Source organism: Malaya genurostris, chromosome 3 (assembly GCF_030247185.1).
Source record: "Malaya genurostris strain Urasoe2022 chromosome 3, Malgen_1.1, whole genome shotgun sequence".
In the NCBI taxonomy this organism is placed as follows: Eukaryota; Metazoa; Arthropoda; class Insecta; order Diptera; family Culicidae; genus Malaya; species Malaya genurostris.
This window is the reverse complement of record NC_080572.1, coordinates 260,036,661-260,050,868: the sequence shown is the minus strand read 5'-3', so window position 1 is coordinate 260,050,868 and position 14,208 is coordinate 260,036,661.

The window sequence follows — 14,208 nt, the reverse complement described above, 5'->3', positions numbered from 1 at the left end:
ATAGCATGAAACACTACAAGGCATAGTCCTGAGGGTTTGTTCGAACTGTTGACGTAGGACTACACAATTATTATGTAGTCGCTATTAATTTCTGTTCTGAACGTTAGTTAGCAGTTATCTTTTGTGTTCCTCATATCCTTATTTGTACCACGGTTAAATATACTCTTTCAGATTTCCTAGAACGTACCGTTAGTTTGTTTATGTTGATTTTTAAAGGTGTGTAAGGCGAACGGCGCATAAGAATCCACAGAAGGCCCATTTGCTGATGAGCACAGAATCCTTTACCAAGGCGTTAACGAGCCGCACAGAGTGTAAGTCAATTTGATACTTATCGCCATCACTGGTAAGGGAAGCTATGAGAGCGGCTTGGTAAACACAGAATATTTCACATAGTTCGTTATTAATTGAAATTTCAATTATCCGGAATATCTTTATCTACTCCAAATCTACTTGAAAGCGCACTCCTATTTAGTAAACAAATACATAATCCTAGGTCAGAATGTACGATACGAGTGCAGTGAATAATAGTACAGAAATCTACGCATTTGTACATTTTGTTGAAGATGGATCTCTCAATAGCAAATTTTCGGAAATAGGGATTTTTGGAAACCTTCTAAATGAGTAAATCAATCTAAAAAAAGTTTTTGAATGGGCACTGTACATACAAAATCATGAGAATTTTATATCGTGAATACAACTTACTTTACTGTGAAGTGCTTATTCAAAATTTTACTGTGAAGTGCTTTTGCAAACCTTCTTGGAGAGTGATAAGTTTTTGATAGTAAGAATATCTTGTTGTATCTAACGTCTTCGAAGATATGATCAATAATTTGTGGTAAAACTTTCGCTAATAACTTGAAATTTAAATTTTATAAAATGTTTCATTGGTATGGAAAGTCAAAATTTTATGCTTTGTATTTTCTCTAGCCGGGGAAATTGACACGTTCAGTTCAGACCAGAATCCCATGCTAGAGTACAGTTCTGAAATTCGGTTTCAGAATCCAAGATAAGATTTTTTTTTCCATTTTTACAATCCTGATTTCAAATTTAGTTCCTCGTCCTTAATCTAAGGCCAGAATCTAGTCCCCGAATTCTGAAACTGAAACTGAATTTCAGCACTCGACTCTGAACGTGGATTTTAAAAACGAAATCTGAAAGTGAGATCAGGATCTTGTTTCTGGACCTGGACTTTGGAACTAAATTTTGGAAATGATTTTTGGAACAAAATTCGGTCGAACATTTAGTTTCAGAATTTTGGTTTAGAATTCTGAAACTGAATTCTGAAACTGAATTCTGAACCTGAAGTTTTGGAACTTCAAGCCGAAATCCAGGACCAGAATTCAGATCCAAAACTTAGTTGTATTTGCAGAATTCAGTTTTAAAATGCATTCAAAAATCCACGTTCAGATTTCAGTTCCAGAAAGCAACTCTAATTCGGGTTCAAATGTCAGTTTCACATTTCTAGAAGTGTAACTGAATTCAGGAACTAGATTCTTGAAAACTGAAAACTGAATACTAGACCGGATAAAATTCAGAAGCAAACCAAAATCTGGGTTCAGAGTTCAGTGCTAGGATTTAGATTTAGGATTCAGTGTCTAACCGAAATCCTGTTCTCGAGTTCAGTTCCAAAACACATGTTCAAAGCTCAGTTCTAGAATTCAGTTTGCGAATTCGTTACATGAGTCGAGTTCCAGAATCTAGCAACAAAATTAAGTTTCAGAGCTCAGATTTAGAATTCAGCTCTAGCATATTGATTTGAAATGTAGTCGAATTCTAGAATTCAGATTTTTTAATATCAAAGAAACTGAACCATTAATTTTATTCGTATTTACGTCATCCGGTTATGTCTCACGACACTACCAACATATCTGCTTTGCATTCAAAAAATAAAAGTTCTTCGATAGGCTTACAGGTTTGCTCTTTGGGAAGGTGCAAGTGTACAATAACTATCGAGAAAAGGGCGTCTCTTGTTCTTGAAAAACAATTGTTACGGTGGTCACTGAATGGCGGCTCTGTATTATTAATGGCTGCTGTGGTAACAGTGGTAATACTATCTGAAAGATCTGAAACTTAATACAATTTAAATGGGTTTCCGGAAAAAAATCGTAAAGAATAATATTTCTTGATAAACTATTAATACAATTAATTTTTACCAATTCCATCGTGTTTTGGCGCCCCATGGATGTTGGCCCCCTCACGACGGCACTGACTTAAAAGTACGCGCGGATATTTTGAGAACTTGAACTTTCTCACTGCAAAGAAACTGAGCAATTTATTCTAGAAGCTGCTTAGAAATTCGATTGCGTCGCGTGAACTGTCTTCTTCGACTCGTGATCGGTCAGTTCAGTCGCCTATTCGTTCTCATTGTTAAGTGGTTTCCAAACTTTTTTATTTTTTTTTTATCAAAATTCTGCGACAATCAACATTTTTGTTGTTAACTCTAGATTTAAATATGAAATAGATATAAATGATACAAAAACATATTTTAATCCACCTAGTGGTGTAATGATGCCTTTCTCATATTACTTATTACATCATAAATATAACCGTGAAATTCGCAAAAACAACTGTTTATTGAATAGGAATAGGATAATTTGTTCGGATCTAATCTCACAAACTTTATAAATCCTGTTTAACCTGTAGTTCCGGAACCGAAAGTAGTATCCACAACAAATTAAGGAATTCCGTATGAAACTGTAAGACTTTTCTTTTGAACCTATAAGTTTATGAAAATCTATTCGGCCATCTCCAAGGAAAGTGAGTGAGATCCTTTTTGCAGTTTCTAATCACTATTTCCAATTCTCCCGAAACCGGATTCAGATGAACGGAATAGCCGAAGTTGGTTCGTTTGCTACCAACAAATATGACCTACAAATTGGAACAGTTTTGAACGTAGTTAAACTTATACTTACTATCTCATGCTCTATTTCGTTTATACCAATTAAACTAAATCTAACGAAACGAACCTGCGTTTCTGTTGCTACTGCGTGCTAAACAGCATGAATCAGCAGCATGAAACATGTAGTAGGATTGTTATTATTATTATTGACATCACTACACAACGTGTACGAAATAGAACAAAGCACGCCTTGTTCGTTTTGTGTTTTCTTCTTCTTTCGGTGTTGTACTTATTGTCACTCTATATGGCGATTTGAAAACTTTGACACTCATTGCCCTGTAACTGCGGAACCGGAAGTCGGATCCGGATGAAATTTCACAGTAGGTTTAAAGACAGTATGAACTTTAATTCAAATCAAGATTTGTGAAAATCGGTTCAAGCATCGCAGAGAAATCGAAGTGAATTTAGTTTTAGGAGTTTTTCTTCTCCACTTTCGGTGCTCTCGGAACAGTAAAAGAGGGGACCAGTAGTGCCGAATTAAGTTTTTATGCCCACAAACTAACAAGCTCTGCAAACTAGAAGAATTTATCAGACAGTTTTATGGTATTTGTACCTGTTTTTAACCATCGTTCGTGGAAAAATACTAATAAAATTGGTAATTTTCCACTTATCATGCTTTAGTTCCGGAACCGGAAGTCGGATTCAGATAAAATTTTCCACAAATTTTTAGGGTATTATAAGACCTTTCATTTGAATCTAAGTTTGCGAAAATCGGTTGAGTTGTTCCAGAGATAATTGAGTGTAAACTTTTTCTCAAATATTCACATATTACCATATAACTCCGGAACCGGAAGTCACATTCAAACGAAATTCAATTGCAAGCTATGGGATCATAATACCTTTTATTTGAATCTTAGTTTGTGAAAATCGGTTTAGCCATCTCTGAAAAAAGTGAGTGCATATTTTTTTCACTTTTTTGGTACATATCATCCTATATCTCCGGAACCGGAAGTCGGATCGGAATGAAATTCAATAGCAGGCTAATGAAATTCAATAGCATTTCATTTGAATCTTTGTTTGTGAAAATCGGTTTGGCCATCTCTGAGAAAAGTGAGTGCATATTTTTGTTACATACACACACACATACACACACACACACACACACACACACACACACACACACACACACACACACACACACACACACACACACACACACACACACACACACACACACACACACACACACACACACACACACACACAGACATTTGCTCAGTTACATTTGCTCAGTTCGTCGAGCTGAGTCGAATGGTATATGACATTCGGCCCTCCGGGCCTCGGTTAAAAAGTCGATTTTCACAGTGATTGCATAGCCTTTCTATATGAGAAAGGCAAACATAATTTGCTTCCAATCCACACGCGGTAGGAATTGATTGTTGAATCAAGACCTTATCGTTCAAACATTGAATAAGCAAAACAACAACAAAACCTCGCATATCGTTGCTCAACCGGAGAAATAAAGTGAGATCGACTAGTTGAGGAATGAAGTTTAAGAAAGCGAAATTGGATCACAGAAAATCAACTTAAATGTGAACTTAATCGACCGTGCACATTCAGATCAAATACCAAGTTCTTTTCTAGCGAGAAGTCTTCTGATTTGTGTATCATAACATCCACAGTAGTTCAGTTGGCATAGCGATTTTCTCGGATTGGAGAAAGTTGCGGATAGATTTATAACTGTTTCTGAAAGCTTATGACGTCAGTTTTTGGATTTCATTATTTTCATTTTATCAGTCATAATTTCAAACCGTCTTTTCGTAGGGTAATGAAGAAAAGTTATACATTAGGCGTGTTTACTTGTGGCGTGTGGATTTTTAAGAGCTCGCTCACAAGTAACTTTCGAGTCATTTCTAGTTCTGGTTTTACTTCTTGTGTGAGAGACAAAAACAAATACATTTTAAATCAAACAGCTTATTTGATGCCAAACAGTTTATTTGCGACTCTCAAACGCTGACTATTCACAGGAGAAATTACAACACAAAATAAGTTTTGGTGATAAAGATGTGCATGACTGTGTTTAATTACATTTGTTAGTATTTGGTTCTATGATTGTTAGAAAAACTCCAAAGTCCTCTCATCCAGTAAAAACTAAGCGATATCTACATCTGGATTCTAGTCCTGAACAAGGTTTCTGAATCAGAATACTAAATCTGAATCTGGATTCTTGAAAGAGATACTTTATCCGAATATGGAGTTAAATTGTGAGTTTGAACTCCTGACAGAGACCTTAACCTAGATTCTGGACCTGGATTCTGCGCCAGAATTCTGTTTTCTGAACTTCTGGCAGAGTTTCCGAAACTAAACTTTGATCCTATTTTGCATTGTGAGCCTGAATGGGATTCTGACCTAGACCGGGATTCTGAACCAGAACCCTGGAGTTGGATATCCGACAAGGTTTCTGAATCTGAATATTGAATCTGGACATGGTTTTTGAACCAGAATTCTGACAAAGATACTGAGCCTGAGGCAGAAATCTACACAGCAGCAAACTCGTTTTACCCTTTTACCCCATTTAGTTATAATATATTCAATACGATCTTTCAATATGTCGTACAAAACAGCTGTTATCCAATTACATACAATGGGAGTGACAGTAGTAGCCTCTTTAACCTGTTTTACCTAAATTTATTTCAAAATCGTATCAATGGTTAAATTTTCTTTCGCATTCCGAAAGGGGGTTGATTGTCGTTGATGAAAATCGATTGATATTATGAAGAGAAAGACCTAAAAATAAGATTACAAATGGATTCAATGATCGCTCGAATCTTTTTATACCGTTTTACTCCAATGTATTTCATTAGTCGTAATTCTGGTTCAACTTTCTTTCGCATATCAAAAGGAGGTTAATTGCGATTAGGTTTTGTTTTATTATTAGTCACATTCAAACCTTTTTCCAAATCTGAAGCTAAATCTTAAGACTCAGTTAAAGGATAAATTGGTGTAAAACGGTACAACATGATTCATGCGGTCATTGAATCTATTTGTAATCTACTTTTGGGAGTTTTCTACGTAAATTTAATCAATTTTCATCAACTCTCGGTCTTCTTTCGGAATGCGAAAGAAAGTTTACCCAGAGATTAAATTTGTAAAATAAGTTCGGGTAAAGAGGGTTGAACGGGCTAGTTCTGTCATTCCCATTATGCATATTTGGATCACTGGAGTTTTCTACGTAATATGGACCAATATTGATAAGTCATATTGGATCTGCTTCGGGATTGTAAATCTCAATTCAACATAAAATTTTGTTTGTGGGGAAATTGGGGTAAAACGATGTAGTATGATTCATGAGATCATGGAAACTATCTATTGAGGCAGTATCCTATAATGACGTAAGTGACACACAACTTCATTGAAATCCTCAAATTTCTTCGCATTCACAACAGAATGCGATTGAAATTCTTGTCTACTGTCAGAATTTCAATCGCATGAAAAGTCCAGCCAAAATGAAGGAAATTCAACCAAATATTTTATCATCTTCTTTCTCAATTATTTTTGGAACTGAAAGTAGTTGGGACGAAGCGTAAAATGCGAAGAAATTCTTTCAAATAACTATAACGTATTCCGGCATGACCGTAACTTAGCACTATCCAACCAAAATTCTGGAGGTGGAATCTTCATTGCAGTAAGTACTGACTTTTCATCCGACAAAATTGAAACAAATAAACACAAAAAATAAATAAAAATGTTTGGACCAAAGTATTTATATCAGGACTAAAACATATTTTTGCCTCTGTGTATTTTTCCCCTGAAAATGCTAACAAAACAACTTTCGAGCTATTCTTTCAAACCGCAGAAAAAATTATGTCGAATATGGAACCAGAAGTTAAGTTAAACATATTCGGTGACTTTAACCAACGACACGCTCACTTCATCACCGATGAACAAAATTAATATATTTTGCTTCCAATGGCAGGAGAAAATAAAACACTACAATTTTTTGTCTTTATTTAAATTTCTTTATTCGGCTTGAATCAAATAAATTCGATGAAAAACAAACAAAATTCTTATCTTGGTCTTCTTTTACAAACTGTATCGAAAACTTCTGTGTGAATGATGCCTCACCGAATCCACTCTGAAAAAATGAAGCATTTCACTCAGCAATTGAATACCTCATCTTTATGCATAACATGTCTCTCCTTAACGAAATAAAATACGAGGACGTGCCGGAATACCACAAAACAAATTTCGAAGAAGCAAAACGTAGACAAAGTACATTAAACTGGTAAAATAGTTTGAGTATAGAAGGAAACGTCAATGAAGAAGTGGAAAAATTCTATCTAATTATTAACAACTTAATTTCGGAAATTGTACAAGTAAATAAAAGAAGAAGAAATCGCAATAGCAAATTACCTCTCTGGTTCAACCCGCAAATGAAAAACCTGAAAAATAGAAAGAAAAAGCATATAAGACTTATAAAAAAGATAAGAGTGTTATCAATCTTAAAGTCGAAAGCGAAATCAAGGAGCATCCTAAAAATTTCTTTGGCTATGTTAAAACAAAACTGAATAATAACAATCTTCCTTCCCAGATGAACCTAGACGGAACTACTGGAAATAATAGCACTGAAATTTGCAATTTTTATACAGTTTTTTGCAAGAAATGTATACATCATATGCCGAGACAGATCGTGAATCACGTTCACGATCTGTCTCGGCATATGATATATATATATATATATTTCTTGGAAAAACTGTAAATTAATTGCAAATTTCAGTGCAATTATTTCCAGTTTTCGTTCGTACCGGAGCTTTCTAATGACATCAGTGACAATCAACTATCAAAGCAAGAAATATTCTCTGCACTTGAAAAGCTCAATGCAGCAAAGGGACCTGGACCTGACGGAATAGCACCAATATTTTTGAAACAATTAGCTACTGAACTCACAACTCCATTACACCATCTCTTCAACTTATCTCCAAGAACAGGAATATTTCCAGAAACATGGAGATCCTCCGTCTTATTACCGGTCTTTAAATCAGGCTCAAAATCAGACATACGTAATTATCGAGGAATTGCCATTATCTCGTGCATTCCAAAATGATTTGAAAAAAATATCAATGGACAAATGTTTCAACAAGTAAAAAATTACAAAACTCCTAAACAATATGACTTTTTCAAAGATCGTTCTTAGTCTACAAATCCCTTGGAATTCATTACATTCACTTTGGAAGCTTTGAACAATGGAAATTATGTAGAAACTCTCTATACAGACTTCAGCAAAGCTTTCGACAGAATTGGCATACCATTACCACCATACATACTATTCCAAATTAAAAATATGGCATTGAACAAGAACTTTTGGAATGGTTTGAATCATATCTCACAAAACGTAAACAAATTGTACGCCATCAAAACATATAGGGGAAAGACGGGTGATAGTGTGCGGCACATATTAGTGCGCATTTCATTGTGAGCTTTTGGTAATATTTATCACTGTTTTTTTGCGATAAACTTTGAGATTGGGTCCTATTAACCTCATTTGGCTACATTTCACCTTCCGTATCATTTTTATATCAATACGGCAGACGTAAATTCATTCACTTAGCGTTTTTAGTTCGTTGAAAATAAGCTTTATATCAAAAATACCTTCTGGAATCGCGATTTTCTTGTTTTAGTAACAATTTTTATACCAAAACGAAGGTCTCGTCATTTTGTAATAATTTTTACATTTAATTTCAGATCATAATCGTAGTTAGAAATCATAATTTCATATTTCAAATAGTGCGCAAGCTGAGATCGATAATAATGCGCTTTGCGCACACCGAAAAATTAGGCCAGTTTGAAATAGCAAAACAATTAGTGGAACATATAAAATCGAAAAACTCATAAAAACAAACTAACTTCTGTTACTATTCCTATAAAATGAATCGGTGTGATAAGCCCAAGTATAGTTAGTTTGACCATTTTTTTTCTCTGTGTGTACAAGTGAGAGCGACGTTTATTGTTGTCATGGTCAGAGATGCCAGCTTAACAGATTAGTCTGTGTTTCACAGATTTTCAATATGCCGCACGAATTTAAAAACTGACACAGATTTCCGATGGCGACCACAGAATGGCAACCCAACTAACCAAAAGTTCTAATAAAAGGGACTGATTTGTCTTAAGCAACCTACGATGCTAATGGGTAGCATTCTAAGCAGCCCATTTTTAAAGTAATTATCCACACTTCGAAGTTCACGCGACGCAACTGAACGAACTTCTAAGATAATTGTTCAGCTTATAAGCAGCGGGAAAGTTCACGCGGAACTTGTTCTGTACTTTCAAGTTGAAAGTGGATGTTTTAAGTATTTGTGGAACTTCTGGCTGCTCGAGAACAAGTCTCTAGAAGTCTTTAATTTTCTAGGGAAAACAGAATAACAATGTATTTCCGACATGGTGGATGAAAGTACCGATACTTTTTTTACTCACGAAAATTATTCCGTTTTGCTGTGTTCTTATGGAAATAGGACACAGATTTTGCACTGACTGATTTTTGAATCAAACACAGATTTTTGAAAAAATCACTTGGCATCCTTGGTCATTTTTTGTGAATATAGCATTGGTTTGATTGGTAAATTGTTCAGAGTTTGTTCAAATTCGCAAAATGTGTTGAACTTCTCCAAAAAATATGCATATGTAACATGTTTAAGGGTTGATTCGTGACCATCCGACGATTTGGGTTGAAAAAAATTGTTTTCCTTCTACAAAGATTCGAGAGTTGCGGAAAATTCTTTGTGCGCATTATTATGCACGACCTCGCACTGTTATATGTTGTTGTATATAGTTTGTAGAAAGCAGTTTCGATAGGACGCGCAGAAGAAATATTGTCGCGACTAGAAAACCGAAATTGTAAGTTTGCATGATGTAATGGAAAAGTGAATTAGCTAATTGTGAATCTTGTTTAGTTGAATCGTTAAATAAACAGCTAGCAAAACGGTTTGTGCGTCTTTCTGTTTGCGTCGAACAGCTTCGACAGAGATAATAATTGTAATCTTTCATTTGAGGTCATTGTAAAGCAAGGTTTGAAGTTTCCGTTGACGTGTTTACGGTCTAAGAAAAAGTAATATTTCATTTGTTATACTTTAAAAAGCTTAGGTGCGCACTAATATCCACCTCTCCCCTACTCCAAATCAATAAATGTCACTTCAGGTGTTCCCCAAGGTTCACATTTAGGTCCTCTACTTTTTATCTTGTACGTAAAGGACATTTCCTTCATACTCAAACATCTAAAACTACTTGTATATGCAGACGACATGAATCTTTTATGCAAATAGAAAATGCTGTAGATGCTGAAGTATTCCAATATGAAATTAACGTATTCAACATTTGGTGCAATAAAAGCTTACTCCAACTAAACGTTAAGAAATGTAGTTCAGTAACGTTTAGTAGAAAAATCATGTCTTCTTCTATTGCCATACCAACCTGTAGCAAAATGTAAAATTATTAGAGACCTAGGCGTAATTTTAGACTCAAAACTTACTTTCGTGGAGCATTACAATACAATTGTCAAATAAGCAAATAGTATGTTAGGCTTCATTAAACGTTTTAGTCACAATTTTCAGGACCCTTACACAATAAAATTATTATATACAACCATAAATCAAATAAACATTAGATTTCCCAGTGTAATAGTAATGTAGTTGAGCAACTCGTGACAGCAAAAGCACCATCTGGTGGAGAATGGGTGCATAAATGCTCCTAAAATGCATGCATAAAGTTGCCTGCGCATTTAACACAACCACAGTAGCTAATGGAAAAAAAGTACACCCGTTTCTCACTAGAGGTGCTGTTAGTGTCACCATACAATGGAAAATCTATTGGCGTTTTCGTTTTTAATTTGCACTACACCGGTGCAGTGCTACACTGAGGCATGAATAAACGAACAAAAATGACGAAAACATAAACAGTAACCATTGACTACAATACACGATTCCATTGCACAGAGCTACACCAAACTTTTGATGAGTGCTACACCAGTGGTATCGGTGCAGAAAAAGTGTAGCACTGGTGTAGTGCAATTGGTAAAAACGAACGGTTTCAGTGCAGCTTTCGCTACACCAGTGTAGTGCAATTTAAAAACGAAAACGACATATGTTTATTTGATTTATGGTACAACTTACGTCAGGTCAATTTTGGAATACTGCAGTACACGTAGAACCCATCGAATCTGTCCAAAAACAATTTCTACTGTATGCGCTTCGTAGATGAAACGGGACTACGTTTCCTCTCCCATCATTTAAAGCGCGTTGTATGCTCATAAACTTTCAAACACTCGAAGAACGCCGCAAAGCTACAATGCTTGATTTTATCATTGACATTATTTCTCAACGAGTACAATCTGAATCAACGGTAATTTTTACACAAGAAATAAGAGCTTAGAAAATATTTGCTTAGGTTTTTATAAAATTATTGAACAAAGTCGCGTTTTTCATCGTTTTCTCCCCACTGTGCATTGTTCGGGACTCCAGTCGGTTTGCGGTTTTCGGAGGTTAATACGTTGAATAATTTTCAGAGCATATAACACAACCTCCAGTCGATTTGTTAACTGGAACGAGAAAATAAACCTTTCTTTTCTTTTTATACAACTTTGTCTCACCGTAATGGTCACTAAACCATTTTGTTTGAATTTCTTAAAACATGCAAAACATTTCTGTTGGTGATCTTATCATATTAATAGTAGAAAACATTCAATTGTGTCTTAATGAGTAATACGTCAATTAATACGAAGAGAAGAAAACACAAAAGTTCGTTTAAAAGTCTGTCAAACTCCAATTAGAATAACCAAAGAAGTGGAAAATGGTCACCTAAACAATAGTTTTCTGTGACTCCTACCCAATTACAATGGATTCAAACGAATTAAATTTATTGCATCATAGATGGGGATACTTTCAGCTACGGGGACACTGAATTCGAAAACCTAAGCCTTACCAAAGCACCCGCGCAATCCCTAATTAACTGTCGAAGGATATAATCGAATTGGATTATTATCCCTGGGAACGACTTAAGCGTTCGGAAATTCATTGAAGCGTATCGCCTCCGCCGTCGCTAGTAGGTATTAATATTTTAGCCCTTCTCCACAATGCCGAAATCACTCATTAATTTGATTCTGATCGTAAAGTGTTCGCATCCTTACCACGTGATCCTTCGATACGGCAGTCGACTTTTCTCGGTGGAGCAATCACGTACAAACGAACGAGAATGAGCGCCGATCCCGCGTAATGCTTCCTTTCTAATGTTGTGAAAATGGGATCCATCTGTGACTACACACAACGGCAACCGGCAAACGGAGAGGGATGGGAATAAAATTTAATTGAGTCGTATACTTGCTCGATTCGTTGTGGTTTTGCAATAAAATAGGTCGCAGAAATGCGACGGTGGTGAATGACCTGCTCGTGTGCCCCGGATGTACAACGAAGGGCTCGACGATAAGGATTGAGCGATTTTATGGGTGTTTTCTGTACCCTAATCAGCGGAATGGAAGTTCAGATGTTAAATGCAAAAGGCCGGCGGCATCGGAACGCGAAACCGGGAGTGATTTTTGAGCTTAGCGAGTAATTATAAGCACCGCATCAACGTTCGTCACGGTCGTTTTCACAAGACCTGATTGGAGAACGCATCGGTCTTTATGAGTTCAGCAACTACATCCACGAGGAAATGGAAAAGTCTAATTCATTTGGTGAATAAAATTCGCTCTCGTTCAATATTCATACGAAATCAACCCGAAATCCATGAATTAAATATTGCTGTAACCTGTTTGATTTAAAAAATTCGGAGGTTAAGTGAAAATCATGAATGAAATAGCAAATCAATAAATTCACTCGTCACTAAAAAAAATCAATTTCGTGCAAAGTCTAAAGAGTTTCCAATTTGCTCATAAAACCAGAAGTCGCACAAAATATTATATCAAATTATCCATTAAAACTAATAACCTGCCCTTAATTTGGCGTAAAAACCTAACTGACCTCTGTGTTCTGTACAGTCGTTACAAAGAAAATTCCGAAAAACCATTACCACAACAGGCAACATTTCAATTTACGAGCACAGTTCGCCAAATCAATCACTTCTGAGGGAGGAAATTATTCAGTCGTTGTTTTGTCGATTTTGCCATCCGCCAGCAACTGACACTCGGCTGCAATCTGCCTGGCTCTACAAGGCTCTGGAGTTGTTGGAGCAGACTGACTCGCAGTGTGACTCGCGGACATACCGTGCCAGATTGACCTCATTAGGGGTAATCGAATTTCTCATTATGACGGCCTGCGCCCAAAGCGACTGATCCATCCATCGGCACCGGTGAACGGAACGGAACGGAAAGGAACGGAATCAGGGCATCTGTCAGTGTTGTGGAAGAGAACGACACCGGAGGGTGTTTATTTTTTTTTTCCTAGTTTCTGCACGATTTTTTTTTCTACCGACTAAAAACAGAAAACCAACTCCCAAAGCTTGCCATCGCTGACTGTAGACGGAGATTGAGGCGTTTCTTGTGGCGTTCGCTAGTACTGAAACGGGAAAAACTCAAACTCACGTTTAATAGATGATTATTTATTTTCAATAGGCAATTAGCGTAAATTTGTATTGCATCTAGGGAGCAACACTTAATTTCTATTTGCCAATAGACTGCTGCCAAGAACTGTGGCATGTGCAAAGGCGATTCATTTTTATTTCATTTCAAGTTTCGTCTTTGACTCATCAATGCGTAGCAGTTTATGCTGAACTTATTTTGTAGTCAAATGAGTTAAATTATTATTCGCAACATGCAGTGAGAGTTAGTATTGAGTTTCTGACATTCTTTATCTCATTAAATTGCTAATTTAAAAAAAAAGGTGTTTTCATTTCAATGCAGCAAAAGAAGCTGGGCAATTGGATTAGTATTCATTTCGTCTTCGAGTCATCTGTACAAAGCTGTTCATATTGAAATGCTAATACCACTTCGCAGTGCAACATAATTCATTGGGCAAACATCAAGCCGAGTTTTTTTTTGAGAAACACTTTGCTAATTGTACCGATGCAAAATATTTGATTCATTTTCTGAACGACTTGTTACAGCTATATAGTAGCCATCTAGGGGTTTTGGCAACAAATATCCGGTTTGTGTAAAGTACAAAAGGTTTTTTTTCTTTGTCTTACAGGCGATGATTTTATGGTGGGCGAGGTATTTATTTGGAACAGGAAAAAGCCCAATGGAGCTGAAATATTAATCTCTCACTCCAGCAGGCATAGAACCTCCTCATCGTTTATATCAACAGATTACAACAATCCAACAGATACATGTATGTACTTAATCCTATCAATTAAAACTAACCCTAGCTAACTAACTCTATAGTAATTAG